Raw genomic sequence first — 16,092 nt, 5'->3', positions numbered from 1 at the left:
AGGTCCCTACACTATATACTCACACTATACTGTTTATTCTTTGAATAGAGTAATGATGGGTCAAATGAATTTACTCTATAATTTACTCCATAATTTAATAAAATATTCCTCTTCTGCTCACTGCCTGGTGTGCTCACTGTTTGTTAAATATTTTATGACACAAAGAAAAGTTTTGTCTATGTCTAGATATCTACATAAATAGTCTCTAATTTTAGGCCTAATTTCAGTCTAACACCTGGTTGCATAGTCAGTGTAATGCAAACTGGACAATTTGCCTAAACTTAACTGTGTTCCCTAGGTATTTTGCGGTCTGCAAGAGGAAAAGAATGTGCTAAAATAACAAAGAAGGAGTTGAACTGTGAGTGTATTCATAAAACAAGCTGGAAAGGACCCCAACAAATCATGAGTTCTGGCTGTCTGTCTCCAGCTAGTTTTGCTGTGGAGGTTCACTTGATTCAGTCATGTCTGACTCTATGACCCCATTTAGAGTAATTTTGGCAAAGATACTGGAGTGGTTGGCCATTTCCTTCTCTAACTCATTTTATACCTGAGAAACTGAGACAAACAGGGTTAAGCCACTTGCTCAGGGTTACACAGCTACTAAGTATCTGAGGCCAGATTTGAACTCAGGAAGATGAATTTTCCTGAGTCTGAGCCTGGCACTCTATTCACTGGGCCACTGGACCCTTAATTTATCTGACCAGATGAATGTTTATTCTGCTCTTCAAGTAATGAAGGACTTGGAAAGGGTGAATGGGAAGGTTCCAAGGAAAAAGCCTAGAAGCCAACTTGGAAAAATTCCATGATGAGACGGCTGTGTCCATCACCAGAATAAATAGATTGCAGTATGCTCATTCAAGCTCTTTTGCCTGTCTCAAAAGCAAATTATGTTGCCTTACTGTTGTTCCAATTGGTTGGAAATGGGCTATTAAGACAGCTGAAATTATTGTACAGAATCAATGAGGCAAGGATTATGTTTACCTGATGCCAGGATATTTGGAGAAGAAGAAAATTCAGTTAAACATTGTGATTCTTCTAATATTCAGATTGCAAGAAAATCTGGATTTTAGTGATATCAAGAAATTCAGATTATTAATTAAACTTCATTCTGATTTTTGAGGTGAAATAAAACTGATTAAGCTCCTTCATAGAGGAGGACTGTCTTAAAACTGCATTAAAAATAATATTTAATTCTTTGTGATGTAAGCTCAAGAAGGATAGAGGACTGCATTTCAAAATTCCACCTTAGGCATGTTGAAGATTTTCTTCCTCTTTCCTCAGTTTTTATCAGTCAGTTCCCTTAAGTTACCTGTATAGCAGTTTCTTTTGGCTCTTTGCTAGAGCCCAAACAAGGATGTGAACATTAGAGCTTTGACTCAAGATAACAATTTGCACAGAGTAGGAAGTATAAAGGGCTATTCTCTGTGCTTATTCTCCAAGGAAGCTGGTCAGGGGAAGGAGTGTGGTGATAAGATAGATGTTGATATAGGCAAATTTGGTGGCAAAATGGTGAAAATAGGTAGCAGAGTAGGTTCCTATTTCCCTGGGTTTTTCAGGTGAACCTGTTATCTCTAAGGCCTATCTTCTGGCTTAGTCCCATATAGGGAGACAGGCCCAGTCCTGGTTTAATTTGCCATTTCTTTTAGAGCTGATATGAATGACCCTTCAAGAGTTGACTTGTCTATCAGCCTTTTGCCTAGGAAGAAGGGGAAGAGAATAGTTACTTGGGAGGAGAAAATGCATTTTAATTCAGAAAAGGTGAGAGAAAATACTATTAATGGTATCTTTTCCACCACCCTAGAAGGCATTGTGTTCTTGGGGATAACTTTTTCTCATGGGAAATTTTAATTGATTCCCCCCTCCCATTGGCTTCTCAATATATCCTGTAGAGCCTACACAGTGAGCAAAGAAGAGTAGGTCACAAGGATAGGGGATGAACCTATAACCCAATAGGGACGACTTTAAGGCCCCTAGTTATACATCTGACAAGTGTGGAGTTTACTCGAGGCTGCTAAAATCTTCCTTATATGTAGGAAAGGTTTTTATATAGGGGAAGAGGAACCAGAGGGAGCAAGGCAGAGAAAGGAGCCAACAGTTAATCCCAGGTAGAGAGTTGTGCTTTCCTGAGGGGTAGAATCAGGTGATACAGGGACATGACAAGCTTGGGGACAAAATGCCCACAATGCCAACAAGGACAAAGAACACCTATCCATGCTCAGCTGCTCATTCTGTCTTGGTTCTTCTCTTCCCAGTTGAGTGAGTCTTTCATACAATTTACAAGAGTTTTTGATGAGTGTCTTAGGTTAAAAAAATGATTGTCAGGAGACAAAATGCCCTCCATTTGCCAACACATGGTGGCCACATGTTTCTGGGTAAAACAGACCTGCTTTTATCTAACTTGTCTCTGAATTTGGCCTCTCTAGATGGCTAGTGGACAGTCCCTACTCTTTCCAATTCATTCTCCATGCAGCTTTACAATAATCTTCCAAAGGCATGGGTCCAATTGCATGCCTCACCACATACTCAAAATACATCAGTGGCTTCCTATACTGTAAAAATGCCAACTCTTTAGTGTATCATTTCAGGCCTTTCACAATCTGATTGTAATCTCCTTTTCTAGCTTCATGCTTTTTTATGTCCCATAATACACTCTGAATTCTAGTTAAGCTGGATTGCATTCTAAGTCACTCCCTGAGCTCAACAAGCTTTCATTCACCTCTTATGTATTGGAGTAGGATACTGAAAATTCTTGGGCATCCTTTCTTTCCTTATTTCTGCTTTTTGGAATACTAATATTCTTTTATTGGTCTGATGAGTTGAAATTTATGAAGTTTTCCTACTTATCCTTCCCTGCTTCCAAGTAATTCTCTCTTTTGATTTTTTTCCCTAAAATATTTTTATGAGAATTGTTCCTCTGTTATACCATCAGTTGTGTTATAATTGTCTATTTGTATTTTGTATTTGCCTAAGAACAATGTAAACTGATAGAGGCCAAATAACTGGCTGTTTGTGATCATGGTATAGTTTCTGCCTGGAAGCTTGCTTATAAAAGATAGATAGAAAGATCTTTAGAAAGATATGTAATAGAGTATTTAAATGCCTACTATGTCCAAGGCACTGTACTAAGCTTTCAGAATATAAATGCATACAAGCAAGCAAGGCAGTCCCTGCCCTCAAGGAGCTTATATTCTTATAGAAGATAACATACAAGAGGAAGGGAGTGGTGTTCATATCCGTAGCATGGCATTGCATTACCCAGATGGTGAGAACTAGGCACTAGTAAGATAAGACAAAAGATCACCTAACATAGTAAAACCAAGGAACACACGACCCCAGTGGACATTAATAGTAAGAAGATGGTGGAGAGTATAGTGCCCAAAACAGGACATGGTGAATAGTAGAAGGCGGGGAGGACACATAATATAGAACCAGTGGCAAAAATCTTACTCTTCAGATCAGAGGCACACAGTACTGGAGTCCAGATTACCAAGGTAAAGGAGAAAGTAATAGTAACTTAATATATGTTTATTAAATGGAAGAAGATCCAAAGTGTGTTTCTCTCTGGCTATATCTAGACCAACTGTCAGGTTGTTGTTTTTGTTTTTTGCTTTTTGGTTTGTTATTGTTTTGCTTCAGATGCCTTTCTGGCCTCTCCACAGTTGTAAGGTTAAACAAGCCTGACATGACCTAGGTCAAATCAATCATTTATCATTTATTCAATCACTGTTTTTAGTTCTATTTCCCAAGGTACAGATTAATGAGCCATGGTTTCTATATCCTTAACAAGGAGGTATAACCTGAAACCATTACATAGGACTATGGTGCTAAAAGCACAATAACAGAAATGTAATCACCAACAACAAATTTGTTTTGATTTTCAAATTATGCAAGATAATCCTGCTATCATGAATGATATTTTTATGACTAAAGCAGGTAAAAATAACTTAGTTTTAATATAAACTTCATATATACATATATAAATATATGTATGTATATATGTATAGATGTGTGTGTGTGTGTGTGTGTGTATGAATGATCACCTTCAAATGATATTTTGGACAGATTTAGAGAGTAAAAGAGCTGTGGTATAGAATATGAAGATTTGGATCTCTTTCTTGAGAAGGTGAATTAATGATGTGCTTGAGCAAGAAGAATTTAATTTTTATAAAGATGTGGAAAAATATTTTAGAGAGACTTTTCAATATAAAGCAGCATAGTTTCAAGGGCAAACAAATAATCAAGAACAACTTGGAGATTTCAGAACTAAAAGCAGATGTATACCTCATCTAATTTGCATATAAATGTTTATGACACAGAGACATATTAAACTCATGCTTTTTATTTTTATTTTTTTGCATTTGTTAATTTGTTACACACTGGTCACAGTGTATTAATCTCATGATAAGTTGATGTAATCTTTTGGCTAATATTTTATTTAAAGTTTTTGCATCTATATTCATTAGGGAAATTGGTCTATAATTTTCTTTCTTTGTCTTGGTTCTTTCCAGTCTAGGTATCAGCACAATATTTGTATCATAAAAAGAATTTAGTAGGACTCCCTCTTTGCCTATTTTCCTGAATAGCCTATATAGTATTGTAATTAATTGTTCTTTAAATGTTTGATAGAATTTACTTGTAAATCCATCTGGCCCTGGAGATTTTTTCCTAGGGAAATCATTGATGACTTGTTCGATTTCTTTTTTCTGAGGTGGGGTTATTTAAGTATGTTTCTTCCTCTTCTGTTAACCTAAGCAAATTACATTTTCATAAATATTCATCTATTTCAATAAGATTGTAAAATTTATTGGCATACAATTGAGAAAATTACTTCCTAATTCTTGTTTTAATTTCCTCTTCATTGGTGGTGAATTCACTCTTTTAATTTTTGATACTGTAATTTGATTTTCTTCTTTTTTTTTTATTAAATTAACCAAGGGTTAACAAATTTTATTTTTTTCCCATAAAACCAGCTCTTAGTTTTATTTCTTAGCTCAATAGTTTTCTTAATTTCAGTTTTATTAATGTCTCCTTTGATTTTCAGTATTTCTAATTTGGTATTTAATTGAGGATTTTTAATTTGTTCTTTATCTAGTTTTTTGTTTTTGTTGTTGTTGTTGCAGGCCCAATTCATTGATATCCTCTTTCTCTATTTTATTCATGTAAGCATTGAGAGATATAAAATTCCCCCTAAGAACTGCTTTTGCTGCATCCTGTGAGTTTTGGTATGCTGTCTCATTATTGTCATTCTTTCAGATGAAGTTATTGATTGTTTCTATGATTTGTTGTTTGACCCATTCATTCTTCAGAATTATAATATTTAGTTGCCAGTTGATTTTTGGTCTATCTTTATGAGGCCCTTTATTACATATAATTTTTATTGCATCATAATCTGAAAATGATGCATTTAATATTTTTACCTTTCTGTACTTGATTGTGAGGATTTTATGCTGTAGTACATGGTCAATTTTTGTATAGGTGCCATGTACTACTGAGAAAAAAAAGTATATTCCTGTCTATCCTCATTCAATTTTCTCCAGAGGTCTACCATATCTAACTTTTCTGAAATTCTATTCACCCTCTTAATTTCTTTCTTATTTATTTTGTGATTAGATTTATCTACTTCTGAGAGGGGGAGTTTGAGGTCACCTACTAGTATAATCTTACTCTCTATTTCTTCCTGTAACTCCCTGAACTTTTCCTCTAAGAATCTGAATGTGTACCACTTGGCGCATATATGTTTAGTAATGATATTACTTCATTGTCTTTGGGCCTTTTAGCAGTATGTGGTTTCCTTCCTTATCAATAAGATATATTTTTGCTTCTGTTTTGTCTGAGATCAGGAATGCTACCCCTGCTTATTTTTTTTTACTTTAACTGAGGCATTATATATTCTACTCCAGTCTTTTGCCTTTATTCTATGTGTTTCCTTGTGTTTCAAATGCTTTTTTTTTGGTAAACAAAATGTTGTAGGATTATGATTTTTAATCCATTCTGCTGTCTGCTTCTGTTTTATGGGAGAGTTCATCCCATTCACATTCACATTTATGATTACTATCAGTGTATGTCTCTCCATCCTGTTTTCCCCTCCCCTGTTTATGCTTTTCTTTGTCCTTTCCTACCTTTCTCTCCTTACTAGAGTTTTGCTTTTGATTACTGCCTCTTTCAATCTACCCTCCCTTTTATCAGCCTTTTCTTTCCTTTTCCCCTTACTACTTCTTACCCCCTTCTACCCTCTCTTCCCTTTTCTGTCCCCTTTTTCTTCCTACTATTTATATAGCAAGTTAGATTTGTATACCTAAGTATTTTATTCCCTCTTTTAGCCAAATCCAATGAGAATAAATTTCAAATTGATGCTCATCTCCCTCCCTTCTTTCCTTCTACTTTAATATATCTTTGTGTCTCTTCATGTGTTGTAATTACCCTTGTTTCCCTCTGCCTTTCATCTTCACCCATTACAGTTCCTTTTCACCATTTCATTAGGTTTTTTTATCATCACATGAAAGCCAACTTAAACTCACCCCCTCTATCTATGCATAACCCTTCTACATGTTATAATAAAGATACAGTTCACAAGAGTTATAGGTATCACTTTCCCACGTAGTGATGTAAACAGTTAATCCTTATTAAATAACATTTTTTTTTCCCTTCCATTTGCCCTTTTATGCCTTTCTTAAGTCTTGTATTTGAAGATACAATTTTCCATTGAGCTCTGGTCTTTCTGTCAGGAAAGTCTGAAAGTCCTCAATTTTATTGAATGCCCATGTCATCCCCTGGAAGATTATGTTCAATTTTTCTGGGTAGTTGATCGTTGGTTGTAATCCAAGCTCCTTTGCCTTATGAAATATCATATTCCAAGCCCTCTAATCTTTTAATACAGAAGCTATAGTCTTGCATAATCCTGATTGTGCTTTGATGATTTTTGAATTGTTTCTTTCTGGCTGCTTGCAGGATTTTCTCTGTGTTTTGATAATTCTGGAATTTGACTACAATATTCCTCAGCATTTTTAATTTGGTATCTCTTTCAGGAGGTGATTTGTGGATTCTTTTCATGGCTATTGTACCCTATGGTTCTAGGACCTAAGGGCAGTTTTCCTTAATGATCTCCTGAAAGATGGTATCCAGGATCTTTTTTTTTTTTATCATGGCTTTCAGGTAGAACAATACTTCTTAAGTTATCTTCCCTGGATCTATTTTCCAGATCAGTTTTTTTTTCAATGAGGTATTTTGCATTTTATTCTATTTTTCATTCTTTTAATTTTGCTTTACTAATTTTTGATGTCTCTTAGAGTTATTATCTTGTAATTGCCCAATTTTTGTTTTTAATGAATTGTTTTCTTCAGTTAGTTTTTGTCCCTCCTTTTTCATTTGGTCCATTTTACTTTTTAGGGAGTTGTTTTCTTTGGTGTACTTTCCCCCCTTATTTTGTCAACTGTATTTGAAAGGAATTGTTCAATTTTCCTTTTACCATAACTTATTTGACTTTTAAAATCTATCTTGAGCTCTTCCAAGAAGGCTTTTTTGGCTTGAGACTAGCTCATATTCTCCTCTGAGGTTTCAGATGTTGGTATATAGACAATGTTTTCATCTCTTGAATTTGAGTTTTGATCTTCTTTGTCACCAAGATACTTCTCTATGATCATTGTTTTTCTATATTGCTTCTTGCTTATGCTTTTTGCCATTTAATGGCTTTTAGAGTTGATCTCTGTTTCTGAGCCTAGAAGACATTGTCCCAGGCTTCTTGTCCTGGGGGCTAGGAGACTGGTTACTGGTTTGCTTAGGTGGGGCTTGATAGTGGCTTGCTGGGATGCCTCCCTTCCTGTACTGGTCTCCTTCAACCACAGCAAGAGGGACCTTTCCAATTAATCCCCCTAGCCTCAAGAGCTAAAAGACTGCTGTATTAGTCTTTCTGCTGACTCTAGTATTTCAGGATTTTTCCTGAGGCTATATTCTCTGTGTTTTTCATGGTCAATAAGGGAGGATGAGAGCTATTTACTACTTACTCTATCATCTTGGTTCCTGAAAGTTGAAATAACTGATTTTCAAACATTCAGTCTGTAGGCTAATAGCTCCAGGAGCAGGTACTGTAGCTACTGCCATCACTACTGCTACTGATTCAGTCACTTCCAAGGCCTGCTCCTGGTTTGCTGGTACTGGGTTGTATGGCATGCCCTGAAGCCCTGTACTAGAATGTGCTTCTTTCTCACCAAGTTCTGAAAGACCCTTCCTGCTGAACTTTTAGGTTGTCTCTGGCTTCTGTGGGCTGAGAAGACTGGAAAATACCACTGCTGCCAGTGATTTAGCTCCCCAAGGCCTGCTCAAGCTTTACTTATGCAGTGTGTGCACTATCTCCAGAGGGCCAGACACTTCTCTCTCAGGCCAGTGCAATAGACCTTTCCTCTTGACCTTCCATGATCTCTTGGTCTCAAAATCTTTCTCATTCTATGGGTTCTGCCACTGTAGAATTTGTTCACTTTTTAGAGGTATTTGAAGAGATTTGGTGGAGAGCTCAGGCGAGTCCCTGCTTTTACCCATCATCTTGGCCCCATGCCCCCAAATTTTTTAAAATAAAATATTACAATAGGATCATAGCAACTTTTCAGGAACAAAATAAACTATGACCAGGTTGGTTCTATACCAAGAATTCAATAATGGTTTAATAATAGGAAAACTAGCAGTATAATTGACCACATCAATAGCAACTGTAACCGAAATCTGTAGATGCAGAAAAAAAAATCTTCTGACAAAATACAACACACTTTCCTACTTAGAAAAAAAAACATTAGAGGTCATAGGAATAAATGGAGTTTTCCTTAAAATAATAAGTAGCATCTGTGTAAGACCATCAGCAAACATTATACACAGTGGAGATAAGCTAGGTACATTCCCAATAAGATCAAGGGTGAAACAACATCTTACCTGCACTGTTATTTGTATACACTACCAAAAAGGCTGAGCAAAAAGAGATAGAAAGAGAAATTCCATTTATAATAATTGTTCAAAATATAAAATATTTGGGAGTCTACCTGGCAAGACAAACCCAGGAATTACATGAATACCATTATAAAACATTTTTCACACAAGTAAAATCATATCTAAATAATTGGAAAAAAATCAGTTGCTCATGGATAGGGCAAGCTAATATGATGAAAATGACATTTCTACCTAAATCAATTCACTTATTCAGTACCATACCAATCAAACTTCCAAGAAATATTTTATAGTGCTAAAAACAATAAATACATTCATCTAGATTATTCTAAAAGAACAAGAGTTCAAGAATATTAAAGGAATTAATAAAAAGAAATACAAAGGAAGATGGCCTACCTCTAACAGATCTAAAATGGTATCATAAAGCAACAGTTATCAAAACTATTTGGTACTGGTGAAGAAATAAGAGTGGTAGATTAGTGGAATTGGTTAAGTATAGAAGACAAAGTAGTGAATAGCTCTAGTAACTTCTAGGATAAGAACTAAGTATTTGAAAAACTGCTGGGAAAACTGGAAAATAGTATGGCAGAAACTAGACATAGACCAACATCTTATACCACATACCAAAATAAGGTCAAAATGGGTACATGATTTAGACATGAATAGTGATACCATAAACAAATTAGGAGAGCAAGGAATAGTTTACCTGTCAGATATGTGGAGAAGAGAAGAATGTGTGAGCAGATAAGATATAGAGAATATTATGAAATGCAAAATGGAGCATTTTGATTTGCACTAAATTAAAAGTTTTTGTATAAACAAAATCATTGCAACAAAGATTAGAAGGAAAGCAGAAAACTTGGAAACAATTTTTATTGCCAGTGTTTCTGCTAAAAGCCTCATATCTCAAATACATAGAGAACTGAGTCAAATTTATAAGAATACAATCATTCCCTACTTGATAAATGGTCAAAGATATGAACAAGTAGTTTTCAGATGAAGAAATTAAAGCTATCTATAGTCACATAAAAATGCTCTACATCACTATTCATTAGAGAAATGGAAATTAAAACAACTCTGAGGTACCACTTCACACCTATTAGATTGGCTAATAACAAAAGGAATATGATAAATGTTGGAGAATATGTGGGATGATTAGAACATCAATGCATTGTTGGTGGAGTTGTGAATTGATCCAGCCATTCTGGAGAGCATTTTTAACTAAGTCCAAAAGGCAATCAAACTGTGCATATCCTTTGATCCAGCCATACCAACACTAGATCTGTATCCCAAAAAGATCATAAAAAGGGGAAAGTACTCCCATGTACAAAAATATTTACAGTGGCTTTTTGTGGTGGTCAAGACTTGGAAATTGAAGGGATGCCCATCAACTGGGTAATGGATGAACAAGTTTTGGTATATATATGTAATGAAAACTATTGTTCTGTAAGAAATTATGAACAGGTAGATTTCAGGAAAAAAAAACTGGAAAAAACTTTAACTGATGTTAAGTGAAGTAAGCAGAACCAGGGAAACATTGCACAGAGTAACACCAACATAATGAGATGACCAATTTTGATGGACTTAACTCTTCTCAACAACACATTGATCTAAAACAATTCCAAGAGACTCTTCATTTAACATGCTATCCACATCCAGACAAAGAACTATGGAGGCTGAATGTAGATTGTAGCATGAAATTTTCTAAGTATTTTTTGTTCTTTTGTTTTTCTTTTTCACATTTTTCCTCCTTTTGTTCTGATTCTTCTTTCATAGCATGACTAACATCGTGAGTCCTATAGAATGGATTATATTGGTTGCCATCTTCTGTGGGGAAGGGAGCAAGGAAGGGAGAGAGTAAAATTTTTTGGAAAATCTTTTAAGAGTGAATGTTGGAAATTATCTTGACATGTAATTGGAAAAAAAACAAAATACTATTATGTGGGGGAAAAGATGTTATTTTTTTCAATGTTTTTGCAGTTTTTTCCCAAAACTATTTCATTTTGGTATTTTTTTCTTGCATTGCTTTCATTTGTTTTCCTAATTTTTCATCTAACACATTTTATTTTCAAAATCATCTTTGTTCTTTAAAAATAAATCTATCTTTAGCTCTTCTAGGAATTCTTATTGGAGTTATGTCCAATCAACATTTTCCTTGGAAACTTTTCTTGTAGATATTTTCAAGTCATTATTTTCTTCAGAATTTATGTCTTGAACTTCTTTTCAGCATAATAACTTTTAAGTTCTTGTTCTTTTTTATTATTTGGTCATTTTTGACCAAATTCTTGATTTTAGATTTTATGTTACAGTTGAGCTCTTCTTACATCATTTCAAGGGGAGTAACTGCCCTAAGCTTCAGGATTTTGTGGCCTACTATTTTCACATCTAATTCTGGGGGCTTTTAAGTTTTCAGTACTTTGAAGGTGACATGATCTAAGTGGATGTGTTTTTATTTTTCTCCTGATCTGTGTTCTTCTTATTCCTCAGGCAGGGACCTTGCTCTGTTGTGGTAAGCAGTTAAGTGTTCCATCCTGAAACTGTGACACAGAACTGAATAATGGCTGGTGCAGTGGCCTAATAGCACCCAGTTTGACACCCAGTGCTAACAAAGTGGTAAATTTTATTCTCTTTCTGACCAGGTATTTGCCCCTTAGCATCATATGGTGCTTTTGGTAATTCTGCTGACGCTGCTGCCATTACCACTACCTCTAAGGCCTAAAGCCTTAGGGATGTTTGTGTCTTTCTACCACATCGCAGGGCCAGGCCTGGCTGCAGTTCTGCAGACCTTTCTCTCTTTCTAAGCTGTCCTGACCTAGATAAATATCTCACTCTGATATTTTGTTGGTTGTGCTGCTTAAAATTTGATTTAATATGCTTTTAAAAATTTGCTTAGAGCAAAATGTTTTGAGATCTCAGAAAAATACTCCCTTTGCACTGCCATCTTGTTTTTACCCACATGTTACTGGTAACTTGCTGAAATATAGTTAAATCTGTAATGAACCTCATATCAGCCTTTCAGTAACATGTAAATTGATGTAGGCTCAAAAGAGTCAATTGGAAAAATAGCATCTACTAACATTTATATCATGCTTACTGTTGACTAAGCACTGTGTACTAAGCACTTTATGATTATTATCACATTTGATCCTCACAACAACCCTGGAAGATAGGTGCCATTATTACCTATTTTACACATGAGGTGATATAACTTTGTTCAATAGTCCTTTAATTCAACATAATGGACAAGGCATAAAGCAGGGAAATGTATGCCTGCCAAATTATTTACCCTTTTCATAGAAGATATCTAAAAATAATCCAAATTAATGATATTGATGATGAAATTTGTGGATGACATCAAGTTATGGATGGTCTATAAAATTTCAAGCTTTCTAAATGTGAACTACAAGAACTCAAAAGTTTTTGGCAATCCATAAATTGACAAAATGAAATAAAAATAAATAATCCCCGTATTATGATATGCTTTGGGGAGACATCCTGTGGTCATGGTCCCTCAGTACAAAGACAGAAACTGTTATTCAAGAACAGAACTAGCTCAAGTCATTTCAATGATTCATTGACAGACAACACAACACTTATGGGCCATAAAATGCAAGGAAAACAGCATTAGTGAGAAATATTTTTAAAAGGATACCTTTCTGCATTCACTGTGATAATGATAAAGCAAATTCAGATAAACTCATACCCCTTAGAGATTTTAAAATTGTAGTAAACCTCTAGAGCTTCTAGACTCCATCTAGGTTAGCATTTTCTACTCTTTCTACACTTTCTACTCTTAGTCCTCTGGGCTGATGAAATGCCAAATATAACCTGATTTTATCCTTAAAAGGAAATTACCTTAGCCCAAATAAAACAAACACTCTCCCTACTATAACAGCACATAGCCAATGTGCTGGACCCAAATGTGATAGGCCAAAGACAAGAGGATGAACTTTTTTTTTTTCAGGAATGCAGCACCTCTTTCAACAATGTCAAACTTCTTGAGACAAAAACACATCATTTTTAACCCTAATACTCAACCAGGTATGGTATATGATGACAGAGCATATAATTTTGTTCCCAAACAGAAGGAAGATAAATATGAGCTGCTGGCACAGTGGAGTGATTTATAGAATATAACATTTATAGCTACATGGCCCCTTGTCTGGTGCATATGAGTTTTGCCTCTGTGATGGAAGAACTCCTTAAACATTGAAAAGCAAAGTCATGTTTGCCCTTTCCAAAAATGCCCTTTTCTTCACAAATAATAAAATCTCAATAATAGCTTAATACTGACATTTTTATTTTGAAAATTAAATGGGAAAATGTAAGATAACAATATCCTTTTGAACTATTAAATAATTGTTTTTTTAAGCTATGAAGCATTTTTAGAAGGAAGTTCTTTTTTTTTTTTTTTCTAAGAGTTCTGATGGAAAAAGGTGAGGAGAAGGGAATAAGCATTTGTTAAGCATTTGCTGTGTGCCATACACTGTGCTAAGCCCATTACAAATAATTTCTCCTTTGATCCTCTCAACAACTTTGAGAGTTAGATGCTATTATTATTATGACCTAAAATAGAGAGCATCTATCCCATTCTTCCCTCCCAACATACCACCACATAGTTCCTTATACAGTCTTCTGGAAATAAGAACTTATTAATTTAAACCAAGCTTTCTGACTTCCCTCCCCTGCCCTCTCCTCTCCTTCCCTTCCCTTCCCTTTCCTTCCCTTCCCTTCCCTTCCCTTCCCTTCCCTTCCCTTCCCTTCCCTTCCCTTCCCTTCCCTTCCTTTCCCTTCCCTTCCCTTCCCTTCCCTTCCCTTCATTTTTCTATCTCTTCTCTTCCTCCCTCCTTCCCTTCCTCCTTTTCATTTTCTATTGCTCCCTCTCTCCCTCCCTTATTTCCTTCTTTCCTTTCCCTTTTCCTTTCTTCATTCTTTTCTCTCCTTCCGTCCCCATAGTCCACTCTATTGGTATCATTAATGCTTACATAAAACCTGAAACATGCTCAGGCCCTCCCTTACTCCAATCATGAGAGTTTTTCAATGAATACTGATAACGTGTGCATTTCCATCCATCAGGAAACCTATTATTTGGTAAGCCAGTCATGGACTGCTAATGATGCATATTCACCAGACCTCTGTCTGTAGCATCACCTGTTTTATTTTCTATCTCAATTTTATACTTTTTTGGCCCAAACCACCAGGGAAATACATTTCAACAACAATGTATGGTAATGGTGCACTCTGCACTCTATTTCATTACAGAATCCTTGTCTTTCTAAAATACAAAATGGATTTACATCTCAGTACCATTTCTGCCACACACCAAGTCAGTGAAACAGCATTTGAGTGGCTTTGTGTAAATTTAATTTTCTTTCTTTTCTCCATTAAGTATGAGTCACTTTCAAGGAGATGATGTTACTTTCAGAGTTCTCTTAGCCCAGAAAATGTAAGGTCACACAACTAATTGTTATTGCCATGGTTCAGCTATTACTTGCTGATATTCACAAATTATTTCACTCTGTGACTATTCATTGGCATCAAGAAGAGTTTTCCCAATGTTCTTCACTTAGCAAGTTATCCCAATGTCACCAGTTTAATTCTGACACAATCAATCCTCATATGTCTAACTTTATGGAAGAAGTGACTTGCTAAAAGATTTTAAGTGACTTGCTCATGGTCAAACCTAACAAGTACATGCCCAATGATGAAACTCAAACTGTTTTCACTAGACCATGCTGTTTCCAAACCAAGAGGTCTAAAGGTCCTGCTTTCCCCAATTTCCAGGTAGGATAAGATTAAACCTGCTTTTGACAGAGTTATTTACACTATTTGTTAAAAGATCTAGGTACAGGATCATAGATTTAAAGCTAAAAGAGACTTCAAGGAGTTAACTCATCCATTTCTTTCATTTTGTAGATTAAAATTAAGAACAGGAGGGGTGAAGGAATTCTTTTATAGTCACATAAAGTAAATCGTCAAAGTAGGATTTAGAGCTCAGAATTCTGATTCCAAATCAATCAAGGTAAATTAAAAAGCATTTATTGAGTAGTTGCTTTGTGCTTTGCACTGTGTCATGTGTTAGCAATACAGAGAAATACAATAATTGTACCTGACCTTAAAAAATCATATTATAATGGTGGAGAGAACATTTTTAAAAATAGGTACTTTTGCATTATACCTTATTGCCTATCAAATATCATCAGTGCATTTTCATAAGAATGTTATGCATGTGCATATTTTCATATTGCACAACTTTCTTTGTATTGCTTGTATAATTATAGTACTGGTAGAGTAGTGGTAGTACTGGTAATAGTAGTAGTACTAGTAGTAGTAGTAGTAGCAGCAGCAGCAGCAGCAGCAGAAGCAGCAGCAGGATTAGTAATGATATTAATAGCTAGCATTTATATAGAAGTTTAAGTTTTGCAAATTTTCTGCTTCTCTTCTCTCTCCACATATAGAGTTTTCCCCAATTTAAATGAAAAGTGAGGCTAAGAGTTTAAGTGACTTATATACTGTCATATGGCTAGAGAACAAACAGTTGAGGCATGAATATTTTGTATAAAAAGAAAAAAGATTATATAAATCATTTACCAAAATATTGGATGGGGTTATGGGACTGTTCAACTACCAAGATCCAAATATTATAGCTTTGCACTTTTGAAAAACATCATGGGTTTAATTTCAGAAAAGATCTTTTTTGAGCATATCACATTGAGAAACAATAAAAACTGGTATTATAGCTCTTTAAACTGCAAGTAATTTAGACATATTATCTGATTCAAGGAATGTAACAATTCTGCGAGGTAGGTGCTGTCTAGATAGTATACCAACTTTACAGATGAGGAAAATGAATCTGATGGTAGTGATACGCTGATGACATCAAAGTTTAAATCCAGTTCCTTTTGTCATAGTGAACAAAGCATTTGATTTGGAATGAGGAAGAACTCAGTTCAAATCCTGCCTCAGATACTAGCTATTTAACCCTGGATAAATCATTCAACCATTCTGAGCCTCAGTTTTTGAATCATTGAGACAAGGATAATAATAGTTCACAGTATTGCTTTGAGACTCAAAATCACATAGCCCTTTGCAAACTCAAATGTTGTATCAATGTGAACTATTATTCTCTCCAAGTTCAACACTATACATAATAGTATCTCACTA

The 16,092-nt window shown here is 35.2% G+C and overlaps 1 pseudogene; it reads left to right on the top strand.

The window, feature by feature from the left end:
- The first annotated feature begins 3,240 nt into the window (after window positions 1-3,240).
- The window catches only part of LOC110215095 (zinc finger protein 410 pseudogene), a 32,560-nt pseudogene continuing 19,708 nt past the window's right edge, over window positions 3,241-16,092 (top strand).

This window comes from Phascolarctos cinereus, unplaced genomic scaffold, assembly GCF_003287225.1.
Source record: "Phascolarctos cinereus isolate Bilbo 61053 unplaced genomic scaffold, phaCin_HiC Scaffold_2;HRSCAF=192, whole genome shotgun sequence".
In the NCBI taxonomy this organism is placed as follows: Eukaryota; Metazoa; Chordata; class Mammalia; order Diprotodontia; family Phascolarctidae; genus Phascolarctos; species Phascolarctos cinereus.
This window is presented reverse-complemented; position numbering and strand designations above follow the sequence as displayed.